Source organism: Pecten maximus, unplaced genomic scaffold, assembly GCF_902652985.1.
Source record: "Pecten maximus unplaced genomic scaffold, xPecMax1.1, whole genome shotgun sequence".
Lineage (NCBI taxonomy): Eukaryota > Metazoa > Mollusca > Bivalvia > Pectinida > Pectinidae > Pecten > Pecten maximus.
The window spans coordinates 1-20003 of NW_022982939.1; the positions used below are offsets into that span (position 1 = coordinate 1).

A 20003-nucleotide genomic window follows, 5' to 3' on the forward strand; every position below is an offset into this window, starting at 1 on the left:
CAAATTATCATTCGAACTTGAATCAGTTTTCTGTAATTTATATTATATACATTTCACTGTTAAGAAACTCAAGCTTCAGAAGTTCTTAAGCTAAGATTTTTTTGTGATTTGGAAGGATGTCAAGGTATGTACATTTAACTTCATTTTACATCACACCTTTTAGTCGACAATATATATATATATATGATGGTAACTACCTTTGTTTGAAACATGATGTCAATGGTTTTAATCAGAGTTAGGGTTTTTTTTAAGAAAAAATGAAATTTGTATTAATGATATAGGTATTATGACTGTCATCGCTCTGCATAAATCGTCTGGTGACTCAATATTAAGTGATATACATATAAATGTGATATATACATGTATTTCTTTCTGAATCAACGTCTTGAGTTAATTTGTAGAGCTTGCGAAACTTAAAAACAAAAACAAACAAAAAATGTTTATCATCAATATACGTCAAAACAATTTCGGAAGTTGCAATGAGTTGTTCTTCGGACTGAGTTATCATATGTGTGTTATACTCTTCGTGTGTTTGTGTACTTATAAGAAAAATAAGTCTATGTGTCAGAAATGCAGAAGGATGGTTTTCTTATTGTAAACATTCCAAAATTCTCAGTTATACATGTATCTTTTTTTTGGTCACATCGCGCTAAATCCCGTTCGCTAATGGTTGTTCGACTTAAACTGAAAAAACTTGCACCATTTAAAATTTAAAATATCTGAAAATATGCATTTTACACATCAATAAACGACCCCCCACCCCCCCCCCCCCCCCCCCCAAAAAAAAAAAGAAAAAAGAAAAATAAATAAAAAAGAAAAAAAAACCCGAATTATTCCTTACATATATCAATGTAACTTATTATTCAATATAAGAATCTTGTGCAAACAAAGAACAACGAAAGAATCATTGATATTATTATAAAAAAAAAGTTTTCTATAGACCTGTTAAATTTAGGTTAAATATATCATATTGGCATAATTGCCATTAAAAGCAAATGGATTTTGTACAACTTACATGAACAATATAGACGCCCTTTCCTAATACTATTATTACACATATATATACATCATAAGATGACTTAAATATTGATAAGTATTTACAATATTATTTAATGAGAAAAGCGGAAATAAGGAGAGTGAAGGTGGGAGAGATCAAGGTATATCGATGAATTAAAGGAAAATGGTACATTTATGATTGCACACAAACTAGCATAAACACACAACTTTCAATATAATTCCTATATTCTATATAACAATTTTATATATAGATCTGTTTTATTAAAATAGAAATGCGTTTTTTTTCATATTTGATCCATATCCTTATTAAAGAGATATTTGTATTCAGTTTTTGATATCTAGATGTATCTTTTTATCAATATGAAATAGAGATTAATTAATTCAAATAGAAATAATTTAATTTCTATATTCAACAAAGCATAACAGCAGGTCATAAGCCATACTTTAATTACCACTTTGATATTCACTTTATAACTTGGACAAAATTAGCCTTATATACATGCATATATAGCATTTTTGCACTAAACATTTTGAGTTATTACATAGATCGTGGCTATATGATTTAATATCACATTCAATGTACTTCTGTATCATTTACAATTTATTATGTTGTTCTGTATCTAACACAAACTAATAATATAATTTTAAAAGCATATGCGTTCAGTTGCAAAGCACATTATACAACAATCTAAAATAATAGAAAAGGAAAAAAAGTTAATTCGACTTGAAAATAACTGTAACTGTGATATTTTTTATGGAAACCAAAACGATTAAATATGTACACGATAAAAATGTAGAGACAACAATGGCGGTTAAGTTCAACATTTCACTTCCGGGTCGTTGTACACGAATGTAGTTCATAGGCAAATTTTAATTGTTTCTATATTTGTTCAATTTTTCTTCAAAACCTTCATCATTTAAGCATACATTTCTATTAAATTATATGTTCAGGCGGGCAATTTAGCTTTAAACATAGTTTATTTTTCACGAAGCGAATTGAAAGAATGCATGACGCGAGTAGTAATTTTTGTAATTGTTTGAGTTACGGCGATTTAGAAAATCCGGCTTTTTATAATTGTTATAATTGGTATTTGGCTACCGCCCGGCCGTGCATCTTACCGCCCGGGCTTTCATGCGTGGTTAAATATCCCCACCGATGGACAGAACATGTAGTGTATAGGTCAAGGAAGTGAAATCAAAAAGAATTATGAAAATATCTGTAAAATTGTTTGAGTTACGGCGATTTAGAAAATCCGGCTTTTTATAATTGTTATAATTGGTATTTGGCTACCGCCCGGCCGTGCATCTTACCGCCCGGGCTTTCATGCGTGGTTAAATATCCCCACCGGTGGACAGAACATGTAGTGTATAGGTCAAGGAAGTGAAATCAAAAAGAATTATGAAAATATCTGTAAAATTGTTTGAGTTACGGCGATTTAGAAAATCCGGCTTTTTATAATTGTTATAATTGGTATTTGGCTACCGCCCGGCCGTGCATCTTACCGCCCGGGCTTTCATGCGTGGTTAAATATCCCCACCGATGGACAGAACATGTAGTGTATAGGTCAAGGAAGTGAAATCAAAAAGAATTATGAAAATATCTGTAAAATTGTTTGAGTTACGGCGATTTAGAAAATCCGGCTTTTTATAATTGTTATAATTGGTATTTGGCTACCGCCCGGCCGTGCATCTTACCGCCCGGGCTTTCATGCGTGGTTAAATATCCCCACCGATGGACAGAACATGTAGTGTATAGGTCAAGGAAGTGAAATCAAAAAGAATTATGAAAATATCTGTAAAATTGTTTGAGTTACGGCGATTTAGAAAATCCGGCTTTTTATAATTGTTATAATTGGTATTTGGCTACCGCCCGGCCGTGCATCTTACCGCCCGGGCTTTCATGCGTGGTTAAATATCCCCACCGATGGACAGAACATGTAGTGTATAGGTCAAGGAAGTGAAATCAAAAAGAATTATGAAAATATCTGTAAAATTGTTTGAGTTACGGCGATTTAGAAAATCCGGCTTTTTATAATTGTTATAATTGGTATTTGGCTACCGCCCGGCCGTGCATCTTACCGCCCGGGCTTTCATGCGTGGTTAAATATCCCCACCGATGGACAGAACATGTAGTGTATAGGTCAAGGAAGTGAAATCAAAAAGAATTATGAAAATATCTGTAAAATTGTTTGAGTTACGGCGATTTAGAAAATCCGGCTTTTTATAATTGTTATAATTGGTATTTGGCTACCGCCCGGCCGTGCATCTTACCGCCCGGGCTTTCATGCGTGGTTAAATATCCCCACCGATGGACAGAACATGTAGTGTATAGGTCAAGGAAGTGAAATCAAAAAGAATTATGAAAATATCTGTAAAATTGTTTGAGTTACGGCGATTTAGAAAATCCGGCTTTTTATAATTGTTATAATTGGTATTTGGCTACCGCCCGGCCGTGCATCTTACCGCCCGGGCTTTCATGCGTGGTTAAATATCCCCACCGATGGACAGAACATGTAGTGTATAGGTCAAGGAAGTGAAATCAAAAAGAATTATGAAAATATCTGTAAAATTGTTTGAGTTACGGCGATTTAGAAAATCCGGCTTTTTATAATTGTTATAATTGGTATTTGGCTACCGCCCGGCCGTGCATCTTACCGCCCGGGCTTTCATGCGTGGTTAAATATCCCCACCGATGGACAGAACATGTAGTGTATAGGTCAAGGAAGTGAAATCAAAAAGAATTATGAAAATATCTGTAAAATTGTTTGAGTTACGGCGATTTAGAAAATCCGGCTTTTTATAATTGTTATAATTGGTATTTGGCTACCGCCCGGCCGTGCATCTTACCGCCCGGGCTTTCATGCGTGGTTAAATATCCCCACCGATGGACAGAACATGTAGTGTATAGGTCAAGGAAGTGAAATCAAAAAGAATTATGAAAATATCTGTAAAATTGTTTGAGTTACGGCGATTTAGAAAATCCGGCTTTTTATAATTGTTATAATTGGTATTTGGCTACCGCCCGGCCGTGCATCTTACCGCCCGGGCTTTCATGCGTGGTTAAATATCCCCACCGATGGACAGAACATGTAGTGTATAGGTCAAGGAAGTGAAATCAAAAAGAATTATGAAAATATCTGTAAAATTGTTTGAGTTACGGCGATTTAGAAAATCCGGCTTTTTATAATTGTTATAATTGGTATTTGGCTACCGCCCGGCCGTGCATCTTACCGCCCGGGCTTTCATGCGTGGTTAAATATCCCCACCGATGGACAGAACATGTAGTGTATAGGTCAAGGAAGTGAAATCAAAAAGAATTATGAAAATATCTGTAAAATTGTTTGAGTTACGGCGATTTAGAAAATCCGGCTTTTTATAATTGTTATAATTGGTATTTGGCTACCGCCCGGCCGTGCATCTTACCGCCCGGGCTTTCATGCGTGGTTAAATATCCCCACCGATGGACAGAACATGTAGTGTATAGGTCAAGGAAGTGAAATCAAAAAGAATTATGAAAATATCTGTAAAATTGTTTGAGTTACGGCGATTTAGAAAATCCGGCTTTTTATAATTGTTATAATTGGTATTTGGCTACCGCCCGGCCGTGCATCTTACCGCCCGGGCTTTCATGCGTGGTTAAATATCCCCACCGATGGACAGAACATGTAGTGTATAGGTCAAGGAAGTGAAATCAAAAAGAATTATGAAAATATCTGTAAAATTGTTTGAGTTACGGCGATTTAGAAAATCCGGCTTTTTATAATTGTTATAATTGGTATTTGGCTACCGCCCGGCCGTGCATCTTACCGCCCGGGCTTTCATGCGTGGTTAAATATCCCCACCGATGGACAGAACATGTAGTGTATAGGTCAAGGAAGTGAAATCAAAAAGAATTATGAAAATATCTGTAAAATTGTTTGAGTTACGGCGATTTAGAAAATCCGGCTTTTTATAATTGTTATAATTGGTATTTGGCTACCGCCCGGCCGTGCATCTTACCGCCCGGGCTTTCATGCGTGGTTAAATATCCCCACCGATGGACAGAACATGTAGTGTATAGGTCAAGGAAGTGAAATCAAAAAGAATTATGAAAATATCTGTAAAATTGTTTGAGTTACGGCGATTTAGAAAATCCGGCTTTTTATAATTGTTATAATTGGTATTTGGCTACCGCCCGGCCGTGCATCTTACCGCCCGGGCTTTCATGCGTGGTTAAATATCCCCACCGATGGACAGAACATGTAGTGTATAGGTCAAGGAAGTGAAATCAAAAAGAATTATGAAAATATCTGTAAAATTGTTTGAGTTACGGCGATTTAGAAAATCCGGCTTTTTATAATTGTTATAATTGGTATTTGGCTACCGCCCGGCCGTGCATCTTACCGCCCGGGCTTTCATGCGTGGTTAAATATCCCCACCGATGGACAGAACATGTAGTGTATAGGTCAAGGAAGTGAAATCAAAAAGAATTATGAAAATATCTGTAAAATTGTTTGAGTTACGGCGATTTAGAAAATCCGGCTTTTTATAATTGTTATAATTGGTATTTGGCTACCGCCCGGCCGTGCATCTTACCGCCCGGGCTTTCATGCGTGGTTAAATATCCCCACCGATGGACAGAACATGTAGTGTATAGGTCAAGGAAGTGAAATCAAAAAGAATTATGAAAATATCTGTAAAATTGTTTGAGTTACGGCGATTTAGAAAATCCGGCTTTTTATAATTGTTATAATTGGTATTTGGCTACCGCCCGGCCGTGCATCTTACCGCCCGGGCTTTCATGCGTGGTTAAATATCCCCACCGATGGACAGAACATGTAGTGTATAGGTCAAGGAAGTGAAATCAAAAAGAAATATGAAAATATCTGTAAAATTGTTTGAGTTACGGCGATTTAGAAAATCCGGCCTTTTATAATTGTTATAATTGGTATTTGGCTACCGCCCGGCCGTGCATCTTACCGCCCGGGCTTTCATGCGTGGTTAAATATCCCCACCGATGGACAGAACATGTAGTGTATAGGTCAAGGAAGTGAAATCAAAAAGAATTATGAAAATATCTGTAAAATTGTTTGAGTTACGGCGATTTAGAAAATCCGGCTTTTTATAATTGTTATAATTGGTATTTGGCTACCGCCCGGCCGTGCATCTTACCGCCCGGGCTTTCATGCGTGGTTAAATATCCCCACCGATGGACAGAACATGTAGTGTATAGGTCAAGGAAGTGAAATCAAAAAGAATTATGAAAATATCTGTAAAATTGTTTGAGTTACGGCGATTTAGAAAATCCGGCTTTTTATAATTGTTATAATTGGTATTTGGCTACCGCCCGGCCGTGCATCTTACCGCCCGGGCTTTCATGCGTGGTTAAATATCCCCACCGATGGACAGAACATGTAGTGTATAGGTCAAGGAAGTGAAATCAAAAAGAATTATGAAAATATCTGTAAAATTGTTTGAGTTACGGCGATTTAGAAAATCCGGCTTTTTATAATTGTTATAATTGGTATTTGGCTACCGCCCGGCCGTGCATCTTACCGCCCGGGCTTTCATGCGTGGTTAAATATCCCCACCGATGGACAGAACATGTAGTGTATAGGTCAAGGAAGTGAAATCAAAAAGAATTATGAAAATATCTGTAAAATTGTTTGAGTTACGGCGATTTAGAAAATCCGGCTTTTTATAATTGTTATAATTGGTATTTGGCTACCGCCCGGCCGTGCATCTTACCGCCCGGGCTTTCATGCGTGGTTAAATATCCCCACCGATGGACAGAACATGTAGTGTATAGGTCAAGGAAGTGAAATCAAAAAGAATTATGAAAATATCTGTAAAATTGTTTGAGTTACGGCGATTTAGAAAATCCGGCTTTTTATAATTGTTATAATTGGTATTTGGCTACCGCCCGGCCGTGCATCTTACCGCCCGGGCTTTCATGCGTGGTTAAATATCCCCACCGATGGACAGAACATGTAGTGTATAGGTCAAGGAAGTGAAATCAAAAAGAATTATGAAAATATCTGTAAAATTGTTTGAGTTACGGCGATTTAGAAAATCCGGCTTTTTATAATTGTTATAATTGGTATTTGGCTACCGCCCGGCCGTGCATCTTACCGCCCGGGCTTTCATGCGTGGTTAAATATCCCCACCGATGGACAGAACATGTAGTGTATAGGTCAAGGAAGTGAAATCAAAAAGAATTATGAAAATATCTGTAAAATTGTTTGAGTTACGGCGATTTAGAAAATCCGGCTTTTTATAATTGTTATAATTGGTATTTGGCTACCGCCCGGCCGTGCATCTTACCGCCCGGGCTTTCATGCGTGGTTAAATATCCCCACCGATGGACAGAACATGTAGTGTATAGGTCAAGGAAGTGAAATCAAAAAGAATTATGAAAATATCTGTAAAATTGTTTGAGTTACGGCGATTTAGAAAATCCGGCTTTTTATAATTGTTATAATTGGTATTTGGCTACCGCCCGGCCGTGCATCTTACCGCCCGGGCTTTCATGCGTGGTTAAATATCCCCACCGATGGACAGAACATGTAGTGTATAGGTCAAGGAAGTGAAATCAAAAAGAATTATGAAAATATCTGTAAAATTGTTTGAGTTACGGCGATTTAGAAAATCCGGCTTTTTATAATTGTTATAATTGGTATTTGGCTACCGCCCGGCCGTGCATCTTACCGCCCGGGCTTTCATGCGTGGTTAAATATCCCCACCGATGGACAGAACATGTAGTGTATAGGTCAAGGAAGTGAAATCAAAAAGAATTATGAAAATATCTGTAAAATTGTTTGAGTTACGGCGATTTAGAAAATCCGGCTTTTTATAATTGTTATAATTGGTATTTGGCTACCGCCCGGCCGTGCATCTTACCGCCCGGGCTTTCATGCGTGGTTAAATATCCCCACCGATGGACAGAACATGTAGTGTATAGGTCAAGGAAGTGAAATCAAAAAGAATTATGAAAATATCTGTAAAATTGTTTGAGTTACGGCGATTTAGAAAATCCGGCTTTTTATAATTGTTATAATTGGTATTTGGCTACCGCCCGGCCGTGCATCTTACCGCCCGGGCTTTCATGCGTGGTTAAATATCCCCACCGATGGACAGAACATGTAGTGTATAGGTCAAGGAAGTGAAATCAAAAAGAATTATGAAAATATCTGTAAAATTGTTTGAGTTACGGCGATTTAGAAAATCCGGCTTTTTATAATTGTTATAATTGGTATTTGGCTACCGCCCGGCCGTGCATCTTACCGCCCGGGCTTTCATGCGTGGTTAAATATCCCCACCGATGGACAGAACATGTAGTGTATAGGTCAAGGAAGTGAAATCAAAAAGAATTATGAAAATATCTGTAAAATTGTTTGAGTTACGGCGATTTAGAAAATCCGGCTTTTTATAATTGTTATAATTGGTATTTGGCTACCGCCCGGCCGTGCATCTTACCGCCCGGGCTTTCATGCGTGGTTAAATATCCCCACCGATGGACAGAACATGTAGTGTATAGGTCAAGGAAGTGAAATCAAAAAGAATTATGAAAATATCTGTAAAATTGTTTGAGTTACGGCGATTTAGAAAATCCGGCTTTTTATAATTGTTATAATTGGTATTTGGCTACCGCCCGGCCGTGCATCTTACCGCCCGGGCTTTCATGCGTGGTTAAATATCCCCACCGATGGACAGAACATGTAGTGTATAGGTCAAGGAAGTGAAATCAAAAAGAATTATGAAAATATCTGTAAAATTGTTTGAGTTACGGCGATTTAGAAAATCCGGCTTTTTATAATTGTTATAATTGGTATTTGGCTACCGCCCGGCCGTGCATCTTACCGCCCGGGCTTTCATGCGTGGTTAAATATCCCCACCGATGGACAGAACATGTAGTGTATAGGTCAAGGAAGTGAAATCAAAAAGAATTATGAAAATATCTGTAAAATTGTTTGAGTTACGGCGATTTAGAAAATCCGGCTTTTTATAATTGTTATAATTGGTATTTGGCTACCGCCCGGCCGTGCATCTTACCGCCCGGGCTTTCATGCGTGGTTAAATATCCCCACCGATGGACAGAACATGTAGTGTATAGGTCAAGGAAGTGAAATCAAAAAGAATTATGAAAATATCTGTAAAATTGTTTGAGTTACGGCGATTTAGAAAATCCGGCTTTTTATAATTGTTATAATTGGTATTTGGCTACCGCCCGGCCGTGCATCTTACCGCCCGGGCTTTCATGCGTGGTTAAATATCCCCACCGATGGACAGAACATGTAGTGTATAGGTCAAGGAAGTGAAATCAAAAAGAATTATGAAAATATCTGTAAAATTGTTTGAGTTACGGCGATTTAGAAAATCCGGCTTTTTATAATTGTTATAATTGGTATTTGGCTACCGCCCGGCCGTGCATCTTACCGCCCGGGCTTTCATGCGTGGTTAAATATCCCCACCGATGGACAGAACATGTAGTGTATAGGTCAAGGAAGTGAAATCAAAAAGAATTATGAAAATATCTGTAAAATTGTTTGAGTTACGGCGATTTAGAAAATCCGGCTTTTTATAATTGTTATAATTGGTATTTGGCTACCGCCCGGCCGTGCATCTTACCGCCCGGGCTTTCATGCGTGGTTAAATATCCCCACCGATGGACAGAACATGTAGTGTATAGGTCAAGGAAGTGAAATCAAAAAGAATTATGAAAATATCTGTAAAATTGTTTGAGTTACGGCGATTTAGAAAATCCGGCTTTTTATAATTGTTATAATTGGTATTTGGCTACCGCCCGGCCGTGCATCTTACCGCCCGGGCTTTCATGCGTGGTTAAATATCCCCACCGATGGACAGAACATGTAGTGTATAGGTCAAGGAAGTGAAATCAAAAAGAATTATGAAAATATCTGTAAAATTGTTTGAGTTACGGCGATTTAGAAAATCCGGCTTTTTATAATTGTTATAATTGGTATTTGGCTACCGCCCGGCCGTGCATCTTACCGCCCGGGCTTTCATGCGTGGTTAAATATCCCCACCGATGGACAGAACATGTAGTGTATAGGTCAAGGAAGTGAAATCAAAAAGAATTATGAAAATATCTGTAAAATTGTTTGAGTTACGGCGATTTAGAAAATCCGGCTTTTTATAATTGTTATAATTGGTATTTGGCTACCGCCCGGCCGTGCATCTTACCGCCCGGGCTTTCATGCGTGGTTAAATATCCCCACCGATGGACAGAACATGTAGTGTATAGGTCAAGGAAGTGAAATCAAAAAGAATTATGAAAATATCTGTAAAATTGTTTGAGTTACGGCGATTTAGAAAATCCGGCTTTTTATAATTGTTATAATTGGTATTTGGCTACCGCCCGGCCGTGCATCTTACCGCCCGGGCTTTCATGCGTGGTTAAATATCCCCACCGATGGACAGAACATGTAGTGTATAGGTCAAGGAAGTGAAATCAAAAAGAATTATGAAAATATCTGTAAAATTGTTTGAGTTACGGCGATTTAGAAAATCCGGCTTTTTATAATTGTTATAATTGGTATTTGGCTACCGCCCGGCCGTGCATCTTACCGCCCGGGCTTTCATGCGTGGTTAAATATCCCCACCGATGGACAGAACATGTAGTGTATAGGTCAAGGAAGTGAAATCAAAAAGAATTATGAAAATATCTGTAAAATTGTTTGAGTTACGGCGATTTAGAAAATCCGGCTTTTTATAATTGTTATAATTGGTATTTGGCTACCGCCCGGCCGTGCATCTTACCGCCCGGGCTTTCATGCGTGGTTAAATATCCCCACCGATGGACAGAACATGTAGTGTATAGGTCAAGGAAGTGAAATCAAAAAGAATTATGAAAATATCTGTAAAATTGTTTGAGTTACGGCGATTTAGAAAATCCGGCTTTTTATAATTGTTATAATTGGTATTTGGCTACCGCCCGGCCGTGCATCTTACCGCCCGGGCTTTCATGCGTGGTTAAATATCCCCACCGATGGACAGAACATGTAGTGTATAGGTCAAGGAAGTGAAATCAAAAAGAATTATGAAAATATCTGTAAAATTGTTTGAGTTACGGCGATTTAGAAAATCCGGCTTTTTATAATTGTTATAATTGGTATTTGGCTACCGCCCGGCCGTGCATCTTACCGCCCGGGCTTTCATGCGTGGTTAAATATCCCCACCGATGGACAGAACATGTAGTGTATAGGTCAAGGAAGTGAAATCAAAAAGAATTATGAAAATATCTGTAAAATTGTTTGAGTTACGGCGATTTAGAAAATCCGGCTTTTTATAATTGTTATAATTGGTATTTGGCTACCGCCCGGCCGTGCATCTTACCGCCCGGGCTTTCATGCGTGGTTAAATATCCCCACCGATGGACAGAACATGTAGTGTATAGGTCAAGGAAGTGAAATCAAAAAGAATTATGAAAATATCTGTAAAATTGTTTGAGTTACGGCGATTTAGAAAATCCGGCTTTTTATAATTGTTATAATTGGTATTTGGCTACCGCCCGGCCGTGCATCTTACCTGCCCGGGCTTTCATGCGTGGTTAAATATCCCCACCGATGGACAGAACATGTAGTGTATAGGTCAAGGAAGTGAAATCAAAAAGAATTATGAAAATATCTGTAAAATTGTTTGAGTTACGGCGATTTAGAAAATCCGGCCTTTTATAATTGTTATAATTGGTATTTGGCTACCGCCCGGCCGTGCATCTTACCGCCCGGGCTTTCATGCGTGGTTAAATATCCCCACCGATGGACAGAACATGTAGTGTATAGGTCAAGGAAGTGAAATCAAAAAGAATTATGAAAATATCTGTAAAATTGTTTGAGTTACGGCGATTTAGAAAATCCGGCTAGGTTGCGAGATCGCTAATTACAGACCGGGCAGCACCGGGCTGTAATTAGTAGGACCGACCTTTTGCTATACGTTTAGTGTATCGCCAGACCACGTTTTGTCGCTACACAACCGCTTCTACTAATTACAGCCCGGTGCTGCCCGGTACTGCCCGGTACTGCCCGGCACCGCCCGGTACTGCCCGGGGAATATATATTGACCGCCCGGGCTTTTATTGATAAACTATGATATATGGATAGATAGTAGCTTTATCAATAATATGATCAAAAATGATAAAAAAAATATCAATATTTGGCAGAGCTATGGCTATGTGAAATTAGCGATCTCGCAACCTAGGCGGTCGTATAATTGCAAATAACAAGATTATGGCTCATCCCGAGCGCTAGGTTGCGAGATCGCTAATTTCACATAAGTATAACTCTGTCAAATATTGATATATTTTCACCATTTTTTATCATATTATTGATTAAGCTACCATCTATCCATACATAATAGTTTAAATAGTGTTTAGATATAAATAAGAGCCCGGGCGGTCGTATAATTGCAAATAACAAGATTACGGCTCATCCCGAGCGCTAGGTTGCGAGATCGCTAATTTCACATAGCTATAACTCTGTCAAATATTGATATATTTTCACCATTTTTTGTCATATTATTGATTAAGCTACCATCTATCCATACATAATAGTTTAAATAGTGTTTAGATATAAATAAGAGCCCGGGCGGTCAATATATATTCCCCGGGCAGTACCGGGCAGCACCGGGCGGTACCGGGCAGCACCGGGCAGCACCGGGCTGTAATTAGTAGGACCCCAAGCGGAGGTACGAAATTAGACTTCCGGTTACTTTCGTTTTATTAACCTTAAACATAAAACATGTCACGAATTATGAAAGTATGTTGGCATGCATCTAGGAGCCTAACTACATATTCAAAACTGTTAGCGTGAGTATATTTATATCATTTATGACAATATAAGTCGATGTTGTTACTATCATATTGAGGAATTCGAAATGTACAGGATTTTATTGAACTAGAGCTGTATATTAATGTAAAAGTCACGGTTTCTGTACTAGAAACCTAACCCAGGTTCGGGGATCTCGGGCCCATTGGAGTCTTAGAATTTGACAACGAGAAGTATATGACAAATGAAACGCAGACTCAGATATAAAGATCAACGTATAATTTATTAACTCAACAAATGTAAAGTACTGTTTTATATATCACAGTAAATTCAACAGGTATTCCACCCACACACGTACATCGCTCACACACCTAAATATAACTAATGGCTACTCGGCATAATCCTACTGAATAGACGACGGACGATATATAAAATTAGTGTTAAAACCCTACATGGTCACGACAAACCTACGGCCCAACTAAATACTAATCTATCCTAGGTTGTTAAACAACTGACTACATGATACTCTAACTAACACTAAACCTATAGAGAAGGAGAGAGAGGCGAGTCATACCAGTCGAACGAAGACTTTGTGTAAGACTGTCTGACTATTGAAAATCCTCGAGTTATATAGCCAGATTGCGACAATCTGCACGTGCAGATTCCCGCGGAAAGTTACTCGGAACACTTACTGTAACTATAGGTTCCGAATGAATAAACAAATATGGAGGCCGAAATAAGGTGAGATGAACCGTAACTGCACACTGATATATTATTATGCGCTTACAAATTTCTCCTACTTTTACATTAATATAATGTACATGTACTGTACATGTAGCAAGGGCTGATTCGGTGATTGATAAGTTGTGAGGGTCATATTGAAGGCTTTGGATTTTGCCGGACATATTGTTATTTTTCAACATAATCCCCTTCAGTATCCTAATGTCCGTCAGGAAAGAATCATTCTTTCCTCCGACAATCAAAGATTGGATCCTTCTCCCTAACAATATTATCTCTTCAGACTCTATTTCTTCATTTAAATCAGCTATTGCTGATGTTATTTTATTGATTGTTATTTTGCTTTCATTGTCTGTTGTGGCAGCTTTTGTTCAGTAACTGCAGTCATTACAGACCCATATTCATTTAGTTTCAACCCTGTCTCTACCAATTTTCCATGCAAATGAAAGCTTCCTACTTCATTTGACTTGTATCATCCCTATCTTAAGTTCCATATCATTTTTCTCCAAGAGGTCAAAGAATGGGTTTATCAACATCTGGTACACCGTTGAGACAGGCAACCACTCTGATGAACACATTACTGTTCTGAGAAGCATTCTGAGATGTTGCCTTTCTCTTTCATGCAAGGTTTGGGATTGTTATACCAGTCTTACATAAGAAGACAAACAGTACACCGGAGGCCCTATTGGTGGAGGTGGCGTAACATGGAGTTGTGCCACACTACTTCAGATGCCTTTGAGGCATCAGGAAGGCTGCGCAGAGGGTACTGCCAGTGTCTGTCTGTAGAATTGTCACATTATTAGTAGACATTATTATGGAAAGAAATCCTTTTACATTTCATTGACTTTTCCTTTAATGACATTGATGTACCATTGCAGATGAATTATTTCAAAGTTTTTTCCGATGATGCTGTATTGCTGTAAATAGAACGGTAAGAAGACTTGTACTAGCATATTTAAGATTTTTGGTTATTCCTTTTCAATTGACTGCTTTCCCGTCGAATAAGGTGATGACCTTCCCGATTTCCACCTTTGTATATGTTGCATGGTATACTTGTTAACACAGTTATGACTATTGACTTGCTCCCAGTAGTTGTTATATATAACGGGGGCCGAGTGGTTAAGGTGTACCAACACTTTATCACTAGCCCTCCACCACTGGGTTGCGAGTTCGAAACCTACGTGGGGCAGTTGCCAGGTACTGACCGTAGGCTGGTGGTTTTTCTCCGGGTACTCCAGCTTTCCTCCACCTCCAAAACCTGGCACGTCCTTATAAATGACCCTGGCTGTTAATAGGACGTTAAATAAAAACAAACCAAAACAAACCAAAAGTTATATATATATGGTCGGTATCAAGGTCGCTGAGGTTAAGTTATCCTATCAAGTGCAAATCTCGTCGAAATCGGTATCCTGAAGATATCGGTCGGATGCGAGAGATTACGGGTGTCATTGTCCGATTGGTTTGATCAATTCTTAAGAAAAGATCGGCTGATTATTGTTTTTCTTACGACCAAACTATAAGTGGAGCAGGTCGCTATCCCAGATTTTGAATTTGGTCGGTCGGTCAGTCAAAAACAAGTTTGTCCTGGCCTGAGAAAGATGATAATGTTGATTAGGGTTAAGGTGTTTTGCCAGATTCGGAATCACGGTTCAGGGGCCGCGGTAGCTGAGTGGTTAAGGTGTCCCGACACTTTATCACTAGCCCTCCACCTCTAGGTTGCGAGTTCGAAACCTACATTGGGCAGTTGCCAGGTACTGACTGTAGGCCGGTGGTTTTTCTCCGGGTACTCCGGCTTTCCTCCACCTCTAGACCTGGCACGTCCTTAAATGACCCTGGCTGTTAATAGGACGTTAAACAAAAACAAACCAAACAATCGGAATCACGTGGTTTGACAACAAGGATGCCGTCTGATCTAAAACCTTGACAGACCAAACATGAAGATCTAAAAGCTCATCTTGAGAGATCCATAAAACTAAAGCCAGATGGGTATTGGAGTCATATCACGGACGATTTAAGCAATGGCTGTTTTCTCAAAACGCAACTTGCCTCCAATCAGTTCCTTGATGCCTTTGAGGCACTCGTTAGAATAGTAACAGCCTGACACTATGGTATCCTTGGACCCATATATGTTAGAACACCAGAGCGAGACTCAATGGATAGTGCACTGGCTGGCAAATTGAAAGCACGTATTAGTGTTCACAACACCTTAGCTCAGCTTGTGAAAGACAAGTCAGATCGGACCATAAAGGCCAAGCCGCTATTTGTCAAACTAGATGCGACTGTGGATAATTGTGACTTTTGAAAATTTGACATGAATCCTCATATTCTAAGACACATACCAAATACTAGTAGCAGCTGGCTACATCAGTGAGCACCTCGGTGGTTATGGTAACTACGAGATCTGGATCTATCGGCACTATATGTATGTGTATGTGCCCTATAGCCAGTATCCTACACTACTTAGGATACTACTTGTAGGTGGAAACTAGTAAGCCTTTGCATACCAAATTAGATTGAGACAAACCTCAAGTAATGTAAATTTCGCTACCAACCGTTATCTTCCAGGTATTTAGGTATGGTCCACAATTAGAACTATGTTGTAGACCAACACATTAGGTGGTTTAAGGTGTAACCAACGTAAATCTACCATGTACCGTTCTTGTCAGACAATTAATTCGGCAGTTGGAAGAATATTTAATTTGATACTTGTGGTTATCAGGGAACATGATGGCCATTTTGAAAGTGGAAGTTGAAAGTTGGTTATAAGTGAAGGTTTCAGTCCCTGTGTACTAATAAAACCAAGTATATACATTTCAATGCAAAATGGAAGTTGTATTTTTGACCTGCAGAAAATATGGCTTAATTTAAAAAGAACATGTTTTTACTCAAAATCCATCACATTGTTCAAATCGCCCTGCATCCGTGGTCCATTGTCTGGTCGTCCCTCGGTAACAATTCCTGTTATCGCTATTTATCAGAAAGTACTCAGGGATCTTTCTCAAATTTCATATGCAAGTTTCCCTTAGTACCTAGTTGTGCAAATTGCATTTGGGACCGATCGGAAGACAACATGGCCGACAGGCGCCAATCTTGGATTTTGATAATTGAAGTTTCTTATCGCTGTTTCTCAGAAAATTGTGAACAGATCTTTCTTAGATTTCATATATTTAAGTTTCCCTTGGTTCCTTGTTGTTCATATTGTATTTTGGGACCAATCGGAAAACAACATGGCAAACAGGTGGCCATCTTGAATTTTGACAATTGAAGGTTCTTATCGCTATTTCTCAGAGAGTACAAAAGTGATCTTTCTCAAATTGCATATGTACGTTTCCTTTGGTCCCTAGTTATGCATATTGCATTTTGGAACCGATCGGAAAACAACATGGCCCACAGGCGGCCATCTTGGATTTTGACTATTGCAGGTTGCTCCTGATATATCGTGTTATATTAAGTTATTAAATGTTTTGAAAGAAGGGGGAAAAGAGAAAAGATCAGTCCTTTATTTGACTGATATGGATCATTCAATGGTGGGCGCCAAGATCCCTCTGGTATATCTCGTTATCTCCCGTTCTTAATGTATTCAAAAATGTAATTTCTTGATTTGAATACATGATATCTAACATGTTCTTATCAGCAAGTTCATGTTTAGTTTTCTAAAAATAAATGAAGATGATATTGTAGCATTTCCCCGAAAAAACATTTTTTGGTACAAATGGGCGTTTTTATTTATTTATATTCTTGCGTATATGTACATGTTTTGACTTAATGCTTGTTTGTAAACGTAGGAATACAGATGATACCAGCAGATATATACATGTAAATGCTATTGCAATAGATTCAATCGCATTAACAAAAGCAACCTGTTTAACTATATATGATAAATCTATAAGTAATCACATATTGCGTAAATTGTCTGATCGAGTATTTCTGTATTCATGTGTCTTAAAGAAAATGCATGTGGTAAGTTTTGACAAGTTGTGTGCAAATACTTTTGCAATAAAATATTTTAAAATAAAAAGTCATACGTAACTCAGGAAACAATCACCTTTAAAAGCATTTTTATTTGAGGTTCAGAACTGCTGTCATTCTTTTCAGAGTTTATATTTGAGGAAAGGAGTAATTTTTTACAAATAAATAAACATAATGAAAGAGAAACGTACTGTACTTCAGCAGTATATTTTGAGGTCGCTACCGACGCTATTTGTTTGATCTGACTTGACTTTATAAAAGTATAATCATTGATGCTCTTTTGAAATGAAAAAGGCTGCTGTGTATTTTATATAATTTATATTGCACAAATATGGCAGATATTTCAATAATAAAAAAATGCCCCTACATACTCTTAAGATATCTTGAAATTTCTCAAACTTAACAAAGGTAGTTTTGCGTTGGCTTTTGGAATTTTGAGGTATATTTTTTTGTGCAGTTTTGGGTAGTATTTTGGTAACTTGGGGTAAGTTTTTGGTTTTTATTGGGTAATTTGGGATAAGTTTTTGGTAGGTATTGGGTAATTTGGGATAAGGTTTTTCTGTAGGTATTGGGTAATTTGGGATAAGTTTTTGGTAGGTATTGGGTAACTTGGGATAAGATTTTGGTAGGTATTGGGTAATTTGGGATAAGTTTTTGGTAGGTACATGTATTGGGTAATTTGGGATAAGTTTTTGGTAGGTATTGGGTAATTTGGGATAAGGTTTTGGTTGGTAGGGTAGGTATTGTGTAGTTTTTGGTAGGTTTCGGGGAAGTTTTGGTAAGGTTTTGGTAAGTTTTTGGTTGGTATTTGGTAACATGAGGTAGGTATTGTGTAGTTTTGGGTAGGTTTTGGTGAGGTTTTGGTAGGTTTTGGGTAATTTGGGATAAGTTTTTGGTGGGTTTTGTGTAATTTGGGATAAGTTTTGGTAGATTTTGAGTAATTTGGGATAAGTTTTGGTAGGTTTTGGGTAATTTGGGATACGTTTTTGGTAGTTTTAGTTGATTTTGGACAGTACTCACAATGGTACTACTCGGACTGAATCAGATCTCTGAATTAAACTTTCACAAGAATCTGTTGTCTGTCTTCAACAATGATAAACGAATATACATGTGACAAGAACGTGATATGTATATAATAATATTGTACAAATGATAGATTCATTTTGAACTTCAAGGCAGCAATTCGCATGATTCTGTTGTTCGTGTACACTGCAATACACTTGTACATGCATATTATAATGTAGAACAAATTGTGCTTATTTCCGTTGTTTTCATTTGAACCTATGTTCCTCCAAAATATTGATTTTAATACAAAGCATCTATCATACACTATGTGTGTGTACATCTAATAAAGACAATTTGTTATTTTTTTAGAGCTCGGAAAAATGAAGGAAAGAAATATCCCAAAATATATACAAAAACTGGTGATAAAGGTAAGTCTTGGAAGGCCTTCAGTTAACTGAAGAAAAGATACGATAGCTTACTGAATTTTGGGTAAAAAGTATTTTTGAGCTAGTCTCGGACAATTTCCCTTGTGTGCGGTATATTGAGTACTATATATAGGTACAGCATACAGTTACCTCTTGCTTAGGTGTAATACTCGAAGGAATTTACCTTCTAGTGGACTGGGCAACTTAAAAATGCTGCACATATTGTGAAAGCATGAAATGGCTCAGATTTAGATATGAAGGCATCGCCTAAAAAGTCTACTTCCTGTTGAGATGGCGGCCATTTTGACGAAAAAAAGGGACAGGGCAACAGCAAAGCTGTTAATATTTGACTTCTGATATTACCTATAAAATATTCAAACATATGCCGTATATACAATAGATGTTTTTGGCCTTCTAGTTTTGTTAAAATATTCGTACTAGTCTACAAAGTCGTAACATTATATTCCTTCGTCTATTGGGTAAATTTCTAGAATAAAGAGTCTATACATGATATACACATTTTGTTATTTTCTTGTTTTGTCACTTATCCTTGTATTATGATAAGATCATGAGAGGTAATTCTTCAGCAGTGTATATAACAAAATAAAAATACAGATATCAACACCCCCCCACCACCACCCACCGCCCCCGTGGAAAGAAAGAAGTCTTCCCCTCCCCAAATACCCTTTGGGATTCCTTCTCTACTTTTCTCTCATTTGTGATTGATGTTTTTGGTGCCAGGGGATTCGTTATTGTATCATCTGATGCCTTGTTTAACTTTTATTTTATATCAAATCTCCCGTTATGAAAGGTTTATCATCCACTTACACCGGAGAAAGGCGACCAAAAAGTGATGCAATCTTTGAAGCATTGGGATCTACAGATGAGCTCTCATGTGCTATTGGGTAAGTCGTATTTACCATACATTCACAACGAAGTTACGGTTATCGCCCAAGTCTGTCTGTATGGACGGACAGATGGATTTCTTTCTTTCTTTCTTACCGGACAACTTCTAATTTTGTAAATCTTTATACTGTTACATATCATAACTACTCCCTGTAATGGTATATCTGGGTGTGATTTGTAG

General features: G+C 37.9%; 1 long non-coding RNA gene across 1 annotated transcript; it reads left to right on the forward strand.

The window, feature by feature from the left end:
- Positions 1-12708: 12708 nt before the first annotated feature.
- On the forward strand, positions 12709-19821 carry LOC117321168. Its single transcript, XR_004531229.1, has 3 exons — positions 12709-12820; positions 18861-18919; positions 19728-19821. It is a non-coding gene; the product is annotated as an uncharacterized LOC117321168 (long non-coding RNA).
- Positions 19822-20003: the final 182 nt, after the last annotated feature.